The sequence below is a fragment of the Mirounga angustirostris genome, unplaced genomic scaffold (assembly GCF_029215605.1).
Source record: "Mirounga angustirostris isolate CCGP_5_RB_7025 unplaced genomic scaffold, mMirAng1.0.hap1 SCAF_7, whole genome shotgun sequence".
In the NCBI taxonomy this organism is placed as follows: domain Eukaryota; kingdom Metazoa; phylum Chordata; class Mammalia; order Carnivora; family Phocidae; genus Mirounga; species Mirounga angustirostris.
In genome coordinates this window covers 21,903,845-21,920,636 of record NW_026991715.1, presented here as the reverse complement: position 1 = coordinate 21,920,636, position 16,792 = coordinate 21,903,845, and the positions used below count along the sequence as shown (strand labels likewise).

The 16,792-nt window shown below is 43.5% G+C and overlaps 1 protein-coding gene across 3 annotated transcripts in view; it reads right to left on the bottom strand.

The window, feature by feature from the left end:
• The window catches only part of GRAMD2B (GRAM domain containing 2B), a 69,988-nt gene that overhangs the window by 25,390 nt on the left and 27,806 nt on the right, over positions 1-16,792 (bottom strand). The window lies entirely within an intron of this gene.

The following is a 16,792-nucleotide window of genomic DNA, read 5'->3' as shown; positions in this document are numbered from 1 at the left end:
AAATGGAGGTAACCAGTGGGGTGGATGCAGGAGTTGAGCTCCCTCAATCTTAGGGACCGGGGACACGAATTCCAATTTGGGAAAGAAAGAGGAGGGCGAGGAACGTGGGAAGGGAGAATATGTGGTGTTTTACATGGGCCAGGCCTTCTTCCGTGCCAGCCTGCAAAGCACAGAATTTACAAGACACATTTCTGGGAATGTGAGAGCTCCAGGGAGGCTGAACATAAAGGAAAACATATTAAGATAGCATTGCAATGACAGTTCGGCTACTTTGAATCCTAATTTACCACCATTTGGTGTCTTCACCTGCACAGGACCGCACGCACGGGCAGGAAATGTGAGCGGTTAGTTGAAGCTTTGTGGTTGCTTGCTTACCACTTTTCACAGTGTGTACCAGTTCCAGCCCATTCCAGTAAGACTGCAGTAGGGTCAAAATCAAGACCGAGTGTATCTGACAACGTAGCCAGTTAACAATCCCTACAGACAGTGGATGCTCTTACATGGTAGTTAGCATTGCTAAGTACGTCGGCATTCCCCCACCTTCCACTTCTTCAGTTCTCAAAGTGCTCAAAAGCACTTAGGTACGTTCGAAGAGCTCAGTCTGTAATTGAATTGTGTGATGTGACAAAAGACACATGGAAGTCTTTGCAATATTAACAGGAAAACACTGCTTCGGTTTGGAATAGAGGGTTCTATTTAATTTTAGCATCAAGCTGAATTCGTAGAACGGTTAAGGGGCTTTACAGCATACCTCTGCCCACCCGCCCTCCCCAAAACACACACATTATTCGAGTTCTTCAAAAGCATCAGACGGTAATCCACTTGTGAGGCCCTCTTTAAGTAGGGAGAATGAGTGTGTGTGGAACCTCAATCATCCACTTGGCATTTATTTATGTATTTGCTGCATTTTATGCACGAGCCAGAGCCGCTGTTCTCCTGCACAGCACCTCTGCGTACTGAGAAAGGACCCTACCCCCAAGAGGCACTCACCAAAAGCTGCCCCTCTGTTTGGAGGTAGCCCTATTGCTGCATGGCCTGGCAGATCCAAGGTACCCCTAGCTCTGGGCAAATGTCTTATTTATCCACCTCCTAGACTAAATTCCTTACGAACAGGGAACGTCTGAGTTTTTCCACGGTGCTCAGCTCAGCATTTGATGCTCCTAGTGGTCATTTATACGTGTTGACTGATGTGGGATTCGTTCTGCAGTGTCTCACAGAGGAAGTGAAATTCATGTAGGGGCCCATTCAATTTTAGAGTTTTGTTGACTTAAAGATGCCACAGGGGTGGCTGGGTGGCTCAGTCGGTTAAGCATCTGCCTTTGGCTCAGGTCAAGATCCCAGGGTCCTGTTACCCAGTCCCTGTCCCCCCATGTGGGGCTCCCTGCTCAGCGGGGAGCCTGCTTCTCCCTCTGCCCCTCCAACCCCTGCCATGCCCTGCTAGTGCTCTCTCTCTCAAATAAATAAAAGCTTAAAAAAAAAAAAGATGCTATGGAAACTCAAGCAAGTGAATTCCTAACACAGGAGAGCTCACTCCCACAAGCACCCCTCCCCGCTGAGGTGTTGTGGCAGCAGACTGAAACTATAATAGAATCCAAACAGCAAAGACTGGCCAGGTGTGGGAGGGCAATGAGATGGTTCTGCAAGGCCCCTCTGTAACTTTAAAGTTACTGTCGGTAAAGCTGAACTCACCGGCAAGGGAGATGAAATAACAGGTCTTGTTTAAGTCATGAAAAAGAAGAAACCAGGTATTTTTCTTTCTTTTTTTTATAACCAAGAAGACAAGGCCTTTCAGGGACACTGACCACAAGAGTCAACTAAAAAACAAGACAAAAACCAAACCAAAAGAACAATCTTCCTCTTTTTTCCTTTCTCTCTCTCTCTCTGTCTCTCTCTTGATTTACTAATAGACAAGGCCTAAAGGTTTATTTCTTCTTGGACACACCCACGGTGCGGCCACCGCAGCCTGTGGTCTTGGTGTGCTGGCCTCGGACACGAAGTCCCCATGAGTGGCGCAGCCCGCTGTGAGCCCAAATCTTCTTCAGTTGCTCCAGGTCTTCCCGGAGTTTGTTGTCCAGACCATGAGCCAGGACCTGGCTGTATTTTTTTCCATGCTTGACATGCTTTAGTCTGTTCAAGAACCAGTCTGCGGGGCGCCTGGGTGGCTCAGTTGTTAAGCGTCTGCCTTCGGCTCAGGTCATGATCCCAGGGTCCTGGGATCGAGCCCCGCATCGGGCTCCCTGCCCGGCGGGAAGCCTGCTTCTCCCTCTCCCACTCCCCCTGCTTGTGTTCCCTCTCTCGCTGTCTCTCTCTCTGTCAAATAAATAAATAAAATCTTAAAAAAAAAAGAACCAGTCTGCGATCTTACCCTGTAAGGATTCTGTATAATGGTGATCACCCATCCCACCTCCTCCTCCGTGAGTTCTCCTGCCTTCCTGGTGAGGTCCGTGTCTACTTGCCACAGCACCACGTGGGCCTGTCTCTGCCCCACACCCTTAACTGCAGGGATGGCAAAGCCTCTTTTCTGCCCAACCATCGACTGAGTACTTGCAAAATGTGCTGAGTCTCTCAGGGATCACTGGACATGGCCCTAGAGGTGACCCTAATGGCAGGTGTTCCAACCTTCCTCTTTCAACAAATGTTTACTCGAAGGGTCCCTGCTGGCAGGGCAGGATGCTGAGCTGGGCAGGTGACACAGATAAGTGACTGACAGTTTTAAGTAGCCTCAGAAGAACCAGATGCTGGAAACACACGATCAACCTTCACTCGGCCTTGGCAAGTTTTTTCTTCTCCCATCTCCAACCCAATGTAAGTATCACTTGTGGGCCCTGAAAGCTTTTCAGTGGGAATTCCAGGGCACTGAGACAGTCCTGCTTGTACCAACCAAGCCTGATGTTACCCTTTGGGGGAATGCATTTTTATTACCAGCTAGGAAGTGCTGGTTTCAATAAGACACTGCCCCATACTGTCACACAATCTATAAATAAAAAACGGGTTGGACAGTCAGTCCCTATTGAGATTGTAGTATGAGTCAATTTCCAGACCTTATTAATCTGATGATGAGACGATTCAGATTTCACAATTTTTCAGAACCGGAATTCTTTTTTTTTTTCTTTCAGAACTGGAATTCTTCCATTCCTCCTGGAAAGAGTCCTCTCTGAGTTTAAGGTAAACTCAGCTCTCCTTTCTCCTGTCCCATTAATCTCCCAGGCCCTTTGTCCCTCATGCTGAGAAGGAGCTGTACTCGGCCATCATCCCAAGCAAGTCAAGGTAAGTAGCTATTGGGCAGAATGATGGTTAAGTTGCATCTCAGGTGAGTGATTAAGTGGCGTCTCAGGTAAACAAGTACCTCCTATGGTTCAGTCCAGGCAGTTGTGTTCCTTTCTGATCACAGTGGTGAATCCCTGTGTTCGAATCTACCTTCAAGTTAAATCAGTCTAAGCTAAAGCATACAAAATGTCATCAATTCCCTTATGGTAGCATGGATGAGGGTAGTTTCAGATCCATTGTCACTTAAAAAAAAAATCCCTGATCACCATATGCTGAAACCACAGTCTTGACCAACAAGGTCTGGAAGTGACTTGAAGATAGGCTATGTTTCACCAGAGGATCTTAAATGGATAAAATCCTGGAAGTGGGACTCTTGTGATTAAGGCCAGGTCTGTCACAATACAGTGTTGTGCTGAAACCCTAGACTGGAAACTAGGGTACACCTGGGGAGGGCACCAAACACTTGTTTGTTTGTTTGTTTGTTTGTTTTTTAAAGATTTTATTTATTTATTTGACAGAGAAAGACACAGCGAGAGAGGGAACACAAACGGGGAGTGGGAGAGGGAGAAGCAGGCTTCCCGAGGAGCAGGGAGCCCGATGCGGGACTCGATCCCGGGACCCTGGGACCATGACCTGAGCCGAAGGCAGATGCTTAACAACTGAGCCACCCAGGCGCCCTGTTTGTTTGTTTTTTAAGATTTATTTATTTGGGGGGGTGGCGGGGAAAAGGGAGAGAGAGAATCTCAAGCAGACGACTCTCTGCTGAGTATGGAGCCCAACGTGGGGCTCGGTCTCACAACCCAGAGATCATGACCTGGGCCCAAATCACGGGTCAGACGCCTAACCAACTGAACCACCCAGGCGCCCCACCAAACCCCTGTTTTGGGTGTGTTGCTTGCTTAGTGGCTTTAAGGCTGGCTGGCAGACGAGGGCGGCACTATGTGGGAACAAGATGGACTACAAGGAGAGAGGAGGGCTCTGGGGGTGGCTGGGCAGCAGCTGTAGTACAGATCGAGACATCATGGTAACCGTAAGAAGGGTGCAGAGCAGGGCCTCTCTAAGACCCCTCGGCCTCTCCAACTGCAAAGTAAATGCAAAATCTCCCAAACTAGATTTTGTAAGCCAGGAAAAAAGTCTTTCATTTACAATTTTGATACAGTAGATCTTTGTCTAGAAACTTTAAATTTTATGTATCTGTCTCCATATTCATTTCTGAATAAGTACTAGAAACAGAAGTACACAATTCAAAAGTTACAAATGGAACTCTGAAAACCATAAACCACTGATGAAAGAAATCAAAGATGACACAAACAAATGGAAAGAGAGCCTGTGCTCATGGACTGAAAGAATACTGTTACAATGTCCACAATGGTATGGACAAAGCAATCTACACAGTGTAGTCCCTATCAAAATACCAAGAGCGTTTTTCACAAAACTAGAACAAATAATCCTAAAATTTGTATGGAACCACAAAAGACTCCAAATACCCAAAGCAACCTTGACAAAGAAGAACAAAGCTGGAGGTATGGTAATCCCAGATTTCAAGATATACTACGACGCTGTAGTCATCAAGAGAGTATGGTAACTGGCCCCAAAACAGGCACATAGATCAATGGAACAGAAAAGAGAGCCCAGAAAGAAACCCGCACTTAGATGGTCAATTAATCTATGACAAAGGAAGCAAGAATGTACAATGGGGAAAAGACAGTCTCTTCAATAAATGGTGCTGGAAAAACTGGACGGCTGCATGTGAAAAAAGGAAACTGGACCACTTTCTTACACCATACACAAAAATAAACTCAAAATGGATTAAAGACTTAAATGTGAGACCTGAAACCATAATGCTAGTAGAAGAAAACACAGTGAATAATCTCTGTGACATTGACCTTAGAAACATTCTTCTAGGTATGTCTCCTTAGGCAAAGGAAACAAAAGCAAAAGCAAACTATTGGGACTACACCAAAATAAAAAAGCCTTTACACAGTGTAGGAAACATTAACAAAACAAAAAGGCAACCTACTGAATGCAAGAAGCTATTTGCAAATGATATATCCAATAAGGGGTTAATAACCAAAATATATAAAGAACTCACATAACACCAAAAAACAAATAATCTGACTAGAAAATGGGCAGAGGACCCGAATAAACATTTTTCCAAAGAAGATACAGAGATGGCCAACAGACACATGAAAAGATGTGTCTAATCATCAGCACTCATTGGGGAAATGCAAATCAAAACCACAATGAGATACCATCTCATACCTGTCAGAATGGCTAAGACTCAAAAAGACAAGAAATAACAAATGCTGGTGAGGATGTGGAGAAAGGGGAACCCTCATGCACTGCTGGTGGGATGTAATTTGGGACAGCCGCTGTGGAAAACAGTGTAGAGGTTCCTCAAAAAATTAAAAATAGAAATACCACACAACCCAGTAATTCCACTTCTGGGTATTTACCCAAAGAAAACAAAAATACCAATCTGAAAAGATATAGGCACCCCTATGTTCACTGCAGTGTTATTGACAAGAGCCAAGTTATGGTAGCACTACCCAAGCATCTACTGATAAATGAATGAATAAAGAACTTTGGGGAGGGTATGTGTTATGGTGAGCGCTGTGAATTGTGTAAGACTATTGAATCACAGACCTGTACCTCTGAAACAAATAATACATTATATGTTAAAAAAAAAAAAAAAGAAGAAGATAGCAGGAGGGAAAGAATGAAGGGGGGGGGATCGGGAGGGGGAGATGGACCATGAGAGACAATGGACTCTGAAAAACAAACTGAGGGTTCTAGAGGGGAGGGGGCGGGAGGATGGGTTAGCCTGGTGATGGGTATTGGGAAGGGCACGTTCTGCATGGAGCACTGGGTGTTGTGCGCAAACAATGAATCATGGAACACTTCATCTAAAACTAATGATGTAATGTATGGTGATTAACATAATAATAAAAAATAAATAAAATAAAAAGATACTACAGTGGGGAAAAAAAGAATTTAATGGTAAAAAAAAAAAGATGCAGTATATACACACAATGGAATATTACACAGCCATTAAAAAGAACGAGACTTTGCTATTTGTCACAACATGGATGGGCCCAGAGGGTGTTCTGCTAAGTGAAATAAGTCAGACAGAGAAAGACAAATACCTTATGATTTCACTTATATTTGGAATCTAAAGAACAAAACAAATGAATAAATACAAATAAAAAGCAGAAAGAGACCCATAAATACAGGGAACAAACTGATAGCTGCCAGAGGGTAGGGGCAGGAGGATGGGCACAATGGAGGTAGGGGAGTGGGAGATACAGGCTTTTAGCTATGGAGTCAATAAGGCAGGGGGATGAAAGGTACAGCACAGGGAACTATGCTTGTGGTGATCGCAGCATAATGTATAGACCTGTAGAATTACTATGTTGTACACCTGCAACTCATGTAACATTGTGTATCAACTCCACTTCAATTAAAAATTTACAAATCAGAAACCAAATCTCCCTTCTATCCCTGTTTCATGGTGGCCCTGTTTGTCTCCCAAGAGGCACCCACTACTGTTCCTAGCTCCTGTGTGTCTTTCCAGCAAGAGTCTGTGAACATAAATGAGGTTATGTATTGTCTAAGCACAAATGAGAGCGTGCTCTCACAGCTTGCTTTTGTTTCCTTTTTATTTACTATGTATCTTGGCTCTCTTTCCCTGTGAGTAGACACAGAGCTTTCCGCATTCTTTTCAATGACTGCATAGAGTTCCACCGCAATGGATAAATTATAATTTAACCAGTTCCTTATTGACGGACATTTAGGTGGATGTCAGAATTACTACAAATACAAGTAACACTGCAACAAATGTCTGTGTATGTTTATTGTGTGTCAGTATATCCATAGGATAACTTCCTGGAAATTAAATACCTGTGTCAAAACACACACAATTTAAAAAACGTATAGTTATTGCCAAACTGCCTTCAGTAGAGGTTCTGTAACCCACACCCACAAAACAAAGCAGTGTTTACACATTCTTTTTTTTTTTTTTAAAGATTTTATTTATTTATTTGAGAGAGAGAGAATGAGAGACAGAGAACACGAGAAGGAAGAGGGCAGAGGGAGAAGCAGACCCCCTGCTGAGCAGAGAGCCCGATGCGGGACTCAATCCCGGGACTCCAGGATCATGACCTGAGCCGAAGGCAGTCGCTTAACCAACTGAGACACCCAGGCGCCCCTGTTTACACATTCTTAATAATAAAGTGTTAAACAAAAAAAAAAATTTTTTTTCCAAGTCCCTAGCAGAGTACCTGGCACATATGATAATGAGAATAATTTTAATGAAGACGAGTGTTAAATTTTTGATCTTTGAAAATATGAGAGGTAAAAAAAAATTCCATTATAGTTTTGATTTACCATTCTCTATGAGTAAGGTTGAGTGTATTTTCATGTATTTTGAAATTTCCTGTTTTGTGATTTAGCTGTTTGTATGTACATTTTGCCAATTTTTCTATTGGGCTGTTGATCAAAACATTCAGGAGCAACACTTCCTATCACAACTATATCACGGATTCTTGCAATATTCCAGAATTGACTTTTTAAATAACTGATATTAAACAATCAGAAGTTAAGTGGATATTAGGGGTTGGCCTAACATTAAAATAAGATGTCGATGACAAATTAACCTTTTTATGATAGGCTTACAGGCAGGGAGAAAAAAAATGCCAAAAACATAGTATTCTTTGGTTTCAGCAAAACCTTTAATGAAACCTGACCGGCTTCTAGTTCAAAAGGGAGGAATGGAGCGCAAATGTTTGCCTCTCCTTTCTGAGGCCCGTTAAAATAAGTATAAAACAAATAATACTCCTGCTTATAATCATGGAGGGAAACCATCAACTTACTTTGAGTAAGTTCCCAAATTTCTGGAATATGGGAAGTAGAAAGTACAGTATTAACTCGTGCAGCAAAGTAAGGAAGCTGTAGTTAGAATATGGGCATCAGTGGAAGGTAAGAGAACAGTAATCTGGTCCGTCAAAGTCCAATGAGATGCTATAGGAGGAGGACTAAGAAGTTGATGAATACATTATATTAAATTAAAGGTGTGTGTAAGAGATCTTTGACTGCCTCCTCTTGACCCTAGCCCCCATTGTCAGACCCATCGTCAGGTAGGCAGACAGACACTTAGCTATGGAGGTCAAACATCAGAAGGGGAGTCAGTGAAAACACAGAGCAAACTTAGTTGCAGAAAGCCAGGGTACCTAGTATGGAGGGTGGAGCCCTACAATAAATCCTTCTCATTCTCCATGTGGAATCAGTAGTCCCCAGGCTAGGTGCCAATCCACTACCCATGTCCACTACCCGTATCTATGTCCATAGATCCCAGAAGAGCTCTCTAGTCCCTCTTTCTGAAATATGATACGACAACAAAGGATTGCCAGACCCTTGAAAACCTGAAGTCTTAACGACAAGACTGAGATAAACCAACAGGAAAGTAAACTCCTTAGGAAACTGACTTCAGAGAACAGAAGAAAACTTAAATAAGTGAACAAGAAAAGCAAAACCCATCTTCAGAGAGAGAAGATGGCACCCATGAAATGGATCACAGTATTATGGCAAGGGAAAACCTCCCTGGACTCCTCAGTTCTCCTTGAGTCCAAGTCCTCAGTGGCCTTCCAGACATTTGGTGACCTGCCCTGTTCACCCCTCCTCAGCTCCTGACCCCCTCACTCATATCCTTCCAACCACAGCCCCAAGTTCTCACAAGAAAACCTGTGCACTGGCTGTTCATCAAGTGTAGGTTGATGTATTCTTTAAAGAGATAAAAGAGAAAGTAGGACTTAGAAAGAGAGGTATGCCTACGTAACATCAGAAGTAGGTAGACAGAGGCAGGGAGTTAGTTTGATTTGACTCTTATGTTCCATCAAAACAGGAAGTGGAGAGATAAGGTTGAAAATTAATAAGCAAGAGGGGTGCCTGGGTGGCTCAGTCGTTAAGCGTCTGCCTTCGGCTCAGGTCGTGATCCCAGGTCCTGGGATCGAGCCCCACATCGGGCTCCCTGCTCGGCGGGAAGCCTGTTTCTCCCTCTCCCACTCCCCCTGCTTGCGTTCCCTCTCTCGCTGTCTCTCTCTCTGTCAAATAAATAAAATCTTAAAAAAAAAAAAAAGAAATCTAGTTGTGAAGAGGAAAATCAGAGAAGATTTGTGGAGGAAATCAGCATGACATTGTGTGTTATGTATGAGGGAGGCAATATTTTTCTCATTAGCTGTCAGAAATACATTTCAGGACAAGAAACCAGAAGTGTAAATGATATTTCTATTTGTGCTTTAAATAAATACATAAAAATAACTAAAAAAATAAATCCATTCCTGTGGATGGAGAAAATCAAACCCTCCCATTACGACACTGTACTCATCTCTGCCACCTCTCTGTCCGGGGAGACATTGTATTTGTGCAACCGTCACGGGGGAAGGATTGACGTTTGAGCTGAGTACATACAACTTAGACTCGTCGAGATACCAAAAGGGCACCAGAAATACAAGGGAAGGCAGTAGCAAAAACAGGCAGACAAGGAAGAGTCACACATGCACAAGGAAATCGAGCAGTCTGGTTTTCTCTGGAGTATAGGGGGCAGACAGAAGTGGCAATTACATCCTTGGAAAGTTTGATTCCTAATGAGAGCGGGCTGCTTTTAGACTTCATTTCGTTGGCAGCAGGGATAAATGAAACATTTTTAAGCAGAAGGAATGAAGCGGCAGGGTGTGAAGTGCCCATCTTTTCCCACACAGCCATCGTGAGGGTCTAAAGAGCTATGGACTTTGGGGGGATTATACTACATCAGTGGCCAAGCAGGGGGTGGGGGTGGGGGGCTGAGGGTGAAGGCAAGAGGCAGGAGACTGCACGGAGAATGAATCCAGAGATAACACCAAAAGAGAGAAGAGAGCAACATCCAAGATAACCCCAAGGTTATCTGGGGGATGGAGAAGATAGGACTGCCACCAACAAATACAGGGAATGCAAGAGGAAATGTAGTTGGGTGGGAGGGATTTTGCAAACCTAGTTTTAGATATAACAGATATCCATTGTTACCAATAGACGTCTAACATATCGTGAAAAAGCTGTATCTAAGAAACCAAGAGAACCCAAAAGAACAACAGCAAAAGGAGTATCTGACTGCAGAGGAGAGGTTCTGCCAGCTGGAAACTCTTTCTGCTGAGTCCCAAGCACATGGCCATAGCCAAGAGCGACAGCTCGAGCTCAGCTGCAATCCCAGGCATGGAGGAATGGCTCACCACGGGCCACCAACTGGCCCCAACACACCTCTTTAAACTGGTCCCACAGAGCTCCCCTCTGCTCGCATTCAAATGGACAAGTCTCTGTCCCAGGAGCCATCACGGGAGTCACTCCCGCCTTTCTACCTTCTCCTAATTCTGTTTGCCCACATCACTGCTTTGCTTCCAAAGCCTAAGGCGACTCAATTCCAAAAAGCATTTGATCATCAGGATTCTGGTTCCAAAGGGACAGAAACCCAACTCAAACTAGCTTATGTTTACAAGAAAAGGAAAAAAAAAACCCAACCAACCCGAGAGGGATTTTGTCCCTGCTTCAAGATGAAGTCACCAGTGCAGACGAGCTGCAGCTGCGGACCTTTCCCTTCAACCTCTGAACACACAGCAGTCATCTCCGGGATCCCCCTCTGCAAGTCGCCTGGGCCATCAATGCCCGATTCATCCTCCTGAGACACCACCTCCGTTGCATCAGGCTGCCGCTCCAGAACCCACAATGGCTTTCTGTTGGGCATCGGATTGTGGCATCTGGATATGAGCCAAGCACTGCCGGAGTTTTGCCATGTTCCTCCACTTTTCAAAAAGAGTTCTGTGTTCCAGCCATGTTGGTCTTCTCCCCGCGGCCTCGCTTACATCGTGTTCCATCCTCCCTCTGGGCCTCGGCTCCAGCCTGGGCTATCCTCTCTGCTCCTTCCCAACTCCCCACAACCACACACTGTTCCATGCCCGGGGCATGTCTAATTATAGACCCTTCTGATACTGGCCCCCATCTCTTTAGCTCCAGTGTCTAGATATAAGATATTGTGCAATTAATACTTACTGACCAGACAACTTTGAGTATATTTGTAGCACAGGCCAAAAAAAAAAAAAAAAAAAATCAGCATTTTTTTTTTTTTTTTTTTAAGTAATCTCTACACCCAACATGGGGCTTCATCTCAATCCGATCTGGAGTCCCATGCTCTACTGACTGAGCCAGCCAGATGCCCCAACAATCAGCATTTTAAGAAGGGCCTGGATTTACATTTTCTTTCAACCTACATGGTAAACCCCCCTTCCCAGGCGTGCCGTACAACTTCTATTGGAAGGGGGCCATGCTGAATGTGCAAGAAGGGAGAAAAAGGTTGTCTTCCCACTTTCCCTTACAATGAATCAGCATTGTGTACGGACTTAATCCTCACACTGATCATTAGTTAGGTGAGCGATAATTTGAATCCCTGTGACAACTCAAACAGACTGTCTTCATTGTTGGAAGAAACGATGATCGCAAGCAAAATTATAATCAAACTAAGTAACTTCTCAGTGATGGTACTCTGAGGCCAAGCACAAATGGAAAACAACAAAATAAAATGACAAGAAAATACATCAAGGAGACAGCAACTGACTTTTCCAATTTCCAGAAAAGGCAAATTGATGTTGCTGACGGTGAATTCCCTGTTATTTACGCCCTTGGCATGTAAATAGTATTTTGTATGTTGCATTGCTCAGTGCTAACAAAATTTCTAAAAATATGTTTAATACAGCTCCTTTCAACAAGAATATAATTTTCTCAGGGCAAGGACTTTAAATAGTTTTTGTATTTCTATCTCCACTCCTTTTTTGAGGTTGTTTTTTACCAGCAATTGCTCAATGTCAGAATAAGCCATTTTCATGTACCTAAGATACATTCGAGGACATTTATGAAAACTTTGGCCTGAAGGATGTGTTTGGGGAAGAAATAAATTTTAAAAGCAGAATGAAACACTTAGCAAAACAGAAAGATAGGAATACAAAAGAAAAGGGCATGAAATCCAGGGAAAAAATACTTAGATTACGTACAATATTAACAAATCTTTAGCTATTATGGAAAATACTCAAAAACATCATAAATATTAAATAAGATCAGAAAGTACCTGAGGTACTTGAGAAACAACTATAAATTAAAACCTAGATTATGGAGAGCAACTGGATCACTGGGAATATATTTACAGGACACGGTATAGAAAAAGAATATGTCCTAAAATAAAATAGCCATTTGCAATTACAGGCAATTCTGAATGATAAAAGCAAAGCTGTTTTACATACGTTGGACTTGGAACTGCTCAAATTCATAAATGTGCCTATTGCCCAGAGCAGGAATGCTAGAATTTAAGGAAAATTAAGTTCTTTCAACTAGCTTTGGGGAGGGCCACAATTTTTAAACACCTCTACACCAAAAGAGATCTGATATCCAAGATAAATAGCCACATGCATAGTCTTTGAACCTACCACATCCCGAACATGGCAAGGAAGAAGGAAAGAACAAATATGTAAGGACTGTCCCTGCTCTGAACAGATTTACATTTGAAATAAAGACAACTGGCACACATTAAAAAAAAAAACCAAACCCACTGTTCTATCAACCTCATTAAAACCCAAATAAAGATGTTAATGCCTATGTGGGGTTCCATCAAAAAATATCAATTTGGAACTGCATTTTAAAGGAAAAGAGGACCAAGGATAGTACAAAATTGGGAGGACAAAGGCTTCAGGCAGAAGTCCTAAAACGTTACAGCGTGCAAGGAAAGAGAAAGGAATAATTAACATGGAGCTCTAAAGAGAAGGTGTTTTTAGTGGAAGAGCCTGAGAGGTGAGTAGAATCATAAAAAATCAAGTGGCTGAGGTAGAAAGGTGCTGCTGAGCAGAGGAGCCTCAAGATTTTGAGAAAATAAGAGGGCCCTGCCCTAAGACGAGGCACAACTTTCTTAAAATGCTACTCATGAGGGCCGCCTGGGTGGCTCAGTCGGTTGAGCGCCTGACTCTTACTTTTGGCTCCGGTCACGATCTCAGGGTTGCAAGATCAAGCCCCGCGAGATCAGCTCTGTGCTCAGCGAGGAGTCTGCTTGAGATTCTCTCTCTCTCTCCCTCTCCCTCCTGCTCGCACACACACGCTCTTTCTCTCTAAAATAAATAAATAAAATCTTTAAGAAAAATGATACTCCTGAGAAAATGACGTTCATCTCCTCTGATAGATGGGTACTGGACGAGAGGAATGTGAGGGAGTCGGGATTTATAGGTACTCTTCCAGCAAAGAGAAGGCAGAGGACTAGGTGGTAAGAGAGAAAGGGGACAAGGCAGACCCCCCCCCCACCGCCGCCCCCAAGCAGGACATCCCTAATAAATGACGTGGGCAGAACATGACTTTGTGTTAATACAAATGAATGCCTCCTGAATTAAGTTTCATTTCTCTTGTTACCATGCATGAGAGTGACGTTTATTCCGGAGAGAGAGGGAATGTACCATGCCAGAAATACATGTACTTAACTAGAAGGGAATATTTTACCTATTAATAGCACAGTTACATTTAAAATTAAACAAAACAAAACATACACACACACACACACACACACACACAACACCCCACCCTGACCCAGGGCCACTGGAAGCCGACTTAAAGAGCAATGTTTGTTCTTGTTTTGTGGAGCCCCCACTGTGTCCGTGGAAACGTGCTGTGCTGCTTTGGTCCTCAGCTGCTGGAGGAGGCATTTGGACTGGAAACGCCGGAGACAGGAGATGGGGCTGCCTGCTCGCACCCTGGCTGTCATCTGTGATGACTAAAGTGCTTTCTTTCCTCTGACACCCTTCATTTCCTGGGACTCTTTCTGTTCTAGACAGGTTAAAACAAAAAAGCAAAAAACCCCCCCCAAAACATCAAAAGCCCAAGAGCTAAAAGACCCACGTACATGGGCATTGCAGCAGTTAAAAGTTGCCGCAAGACTCCAAAATAGCACTGGCGAGAGCTCGGGCACACTGTCCCTCCGTCGTTTCCCCTACTCGAGCTCAGTTGTACTACTTGCTCAGCCTTCTTTACTCTGATCTCACGGCTCAGAGCCGCGTGTGTGTGAGGACAGCTCAGCATGTTCACCGGGCTGTGCCATACAGGAATTTCCAGAAGTCGGCTCCAGACTTCCTGCCACATCACCCCCAGTGATCGAAATGGGCACGGGCCCTTTGGAGGTCATCAGGGCATGAGAAAATTCTCTTTGCTTAAGTGCTCTATATTACTGAGGCTCAGGATTCTTTCTAATCAAAATCAATGCGACTCAACCACTAGACAAGAAGGGCGCTGTCGCTTTGTATTTTTTATTTTATTATAAATTAATATTTTTAAAAGATTTATTTATTTATTTGAGAGAGCGAGAGAGAGCGTGCGAGTGATGGGAGGGCCGGGGAGAGGGAGAAAAGCAGACTCCCCGCTGAGCATGGAGCCCAACGCAGGGCTCTATCTCATGGCCCTCAGATCATAACCTGAGCGGAAATCAAGATTTGGACACTTAACCGACTGCACCAGCCAAGCTCCCCTCTCACTTTTTAAAAATGCAATATCCATACAGTAGAGAGAACAGTTTCCTCTAAGAAGCCTTGGTTTAACTAAAACACTTCCAAACAAGATACTTAAGCAAAGAACAGTTCATGCTATCTCTATGGCAAAAAATTATAAAAGAGTACTTTTTTGGATTATTTTTAGTTGTAAGATTCAAAAGTATTAATGTAACCTGCTCATGAAAGTAAACCCATTAACTGTCTCTTATCTGTGTTTTTCTCCCCTGGAATCTATCCCTGTGTTTTATATGTATTATTGTCAGAGAATTATTTGCTATTTATATCATTATATATCATATAGGACACAGCAATATAGCATATATCATATTTTGTTAATATCATGATATAATCAAATATATATCATATTATATGTATTAACATATGTAATAATTATAGAGTAACTCCTCACTGCTGTTGAGAAGAAATGTTTATCCCAGTATTTTAAAGATAACTAACTTGCACAGGATGGAAGAATTAGAATTAGTGTAATTTACAAATGAAAATTAGTACCTCTTTCAAGAAAATATAAGCAGTAAGCCTAAATAGATTTTTTTTTTTTTTTTAACTCAAGCATCTGAGATCCAGACCTGAGCTGAGATCAAGAGTTGGACACTCGACCAACGGAGCCATCCAGGTTCCCCTAAATACATTTTAACAGATCTTACATTTGACATCTTTATTTCCTGTTCTTAATTTCTCCCACACCAAATATGCATTTTCTCTACCTGTGCTAAAAATACACTGGTTGGCCAAACACCTGTTCTCTGCCTCCTCCCTCTTGCCACCCCTTTGTACTGGATTTTCCAAATGACTTTAAATTTGCATTGCTGTTTGCAAAGAGCACGCATAACCATACTGTGCATGATACCATACCAGTGCTCATGAAACTTGGACAAGGCGAGTGTGTGCCACACCTATTATCCACTTCACAAATAAGGAAGCTAAATAAGAGCACTGAGGGACTGACTACACAATAATCTGAGTGCCTAGAACCTCCATTACTCCCAAACATTGACTACCTGTTTCGTGCCAAACTCATTCAGACACCAAGACCTGTGGAATTTATCTACTTAATATTCTCCAGTTACGCTCCCTCCTGTTCTTTCCCAGGTCTGCTGGCTTCGCCAGGGTCCTCAAGGTCTTCTGCCTGGACCACTGTACCTCCCTACCTCATGTGAGCTCTGAGAGACCCTTCCTCCATCTCATGCCTTCTGTCTATATGGAAGATCACTTTACCCTGTGATCTTGGAAAAACCCAAATATGATAGGAGAGTTACATCATCTCCTCACCCCCACCCCACTGAAACACTTCCGATTCTCCAGTACCTACAGGATGCAGCTGAAGATGAATTAAGGAGGCCCTCTGCAATTTGGAACCTCCCTCTTTGGCTTTTAACCTCCCATCATGTTACCCCAGTCGTGCACTTAGGCAGCCTAAGACATCTTTCCTGGCCCCGGCAAGCACTGATTATCTTCAAAGATTTAGCTCTGGCTGGCCTTCGTCCTATAGGGAATCTTGCCCAGTGCCTTGTGTGCCCTGAGGGCTGACCCTCCTTTTCAGAATGCTCCTTCCCAGTACTCTATAAGGTATGACTGCCACGGCAACTGCATGCCCTAACGGGGGGTTTGTTTTAAAATTATGAATGCCTACAGTTTGCTTGTGTTTTCCCTCCTTGGATCATAAGCCCCTGGAGGGCAGGGTCCAGGGTTTTCTGTATCCCTTGGGGAAAAGGGCTCTACTCATTTCCCTTAAGTACTTCATGTTCCTCAAATCAGCACTAGAGGCTGGGCATTCTGATTTCAGCCCAGAGCCCTTTCTGGCTACACCAGACAGCATAAATAGCAACAGGAAGGGATGTATTTCACTGGGGATTCCTGGACCTGGGAAGACTGGCATGGGAAAGGCCAGAGAAATTTTCTACTGGAGGGTGGAT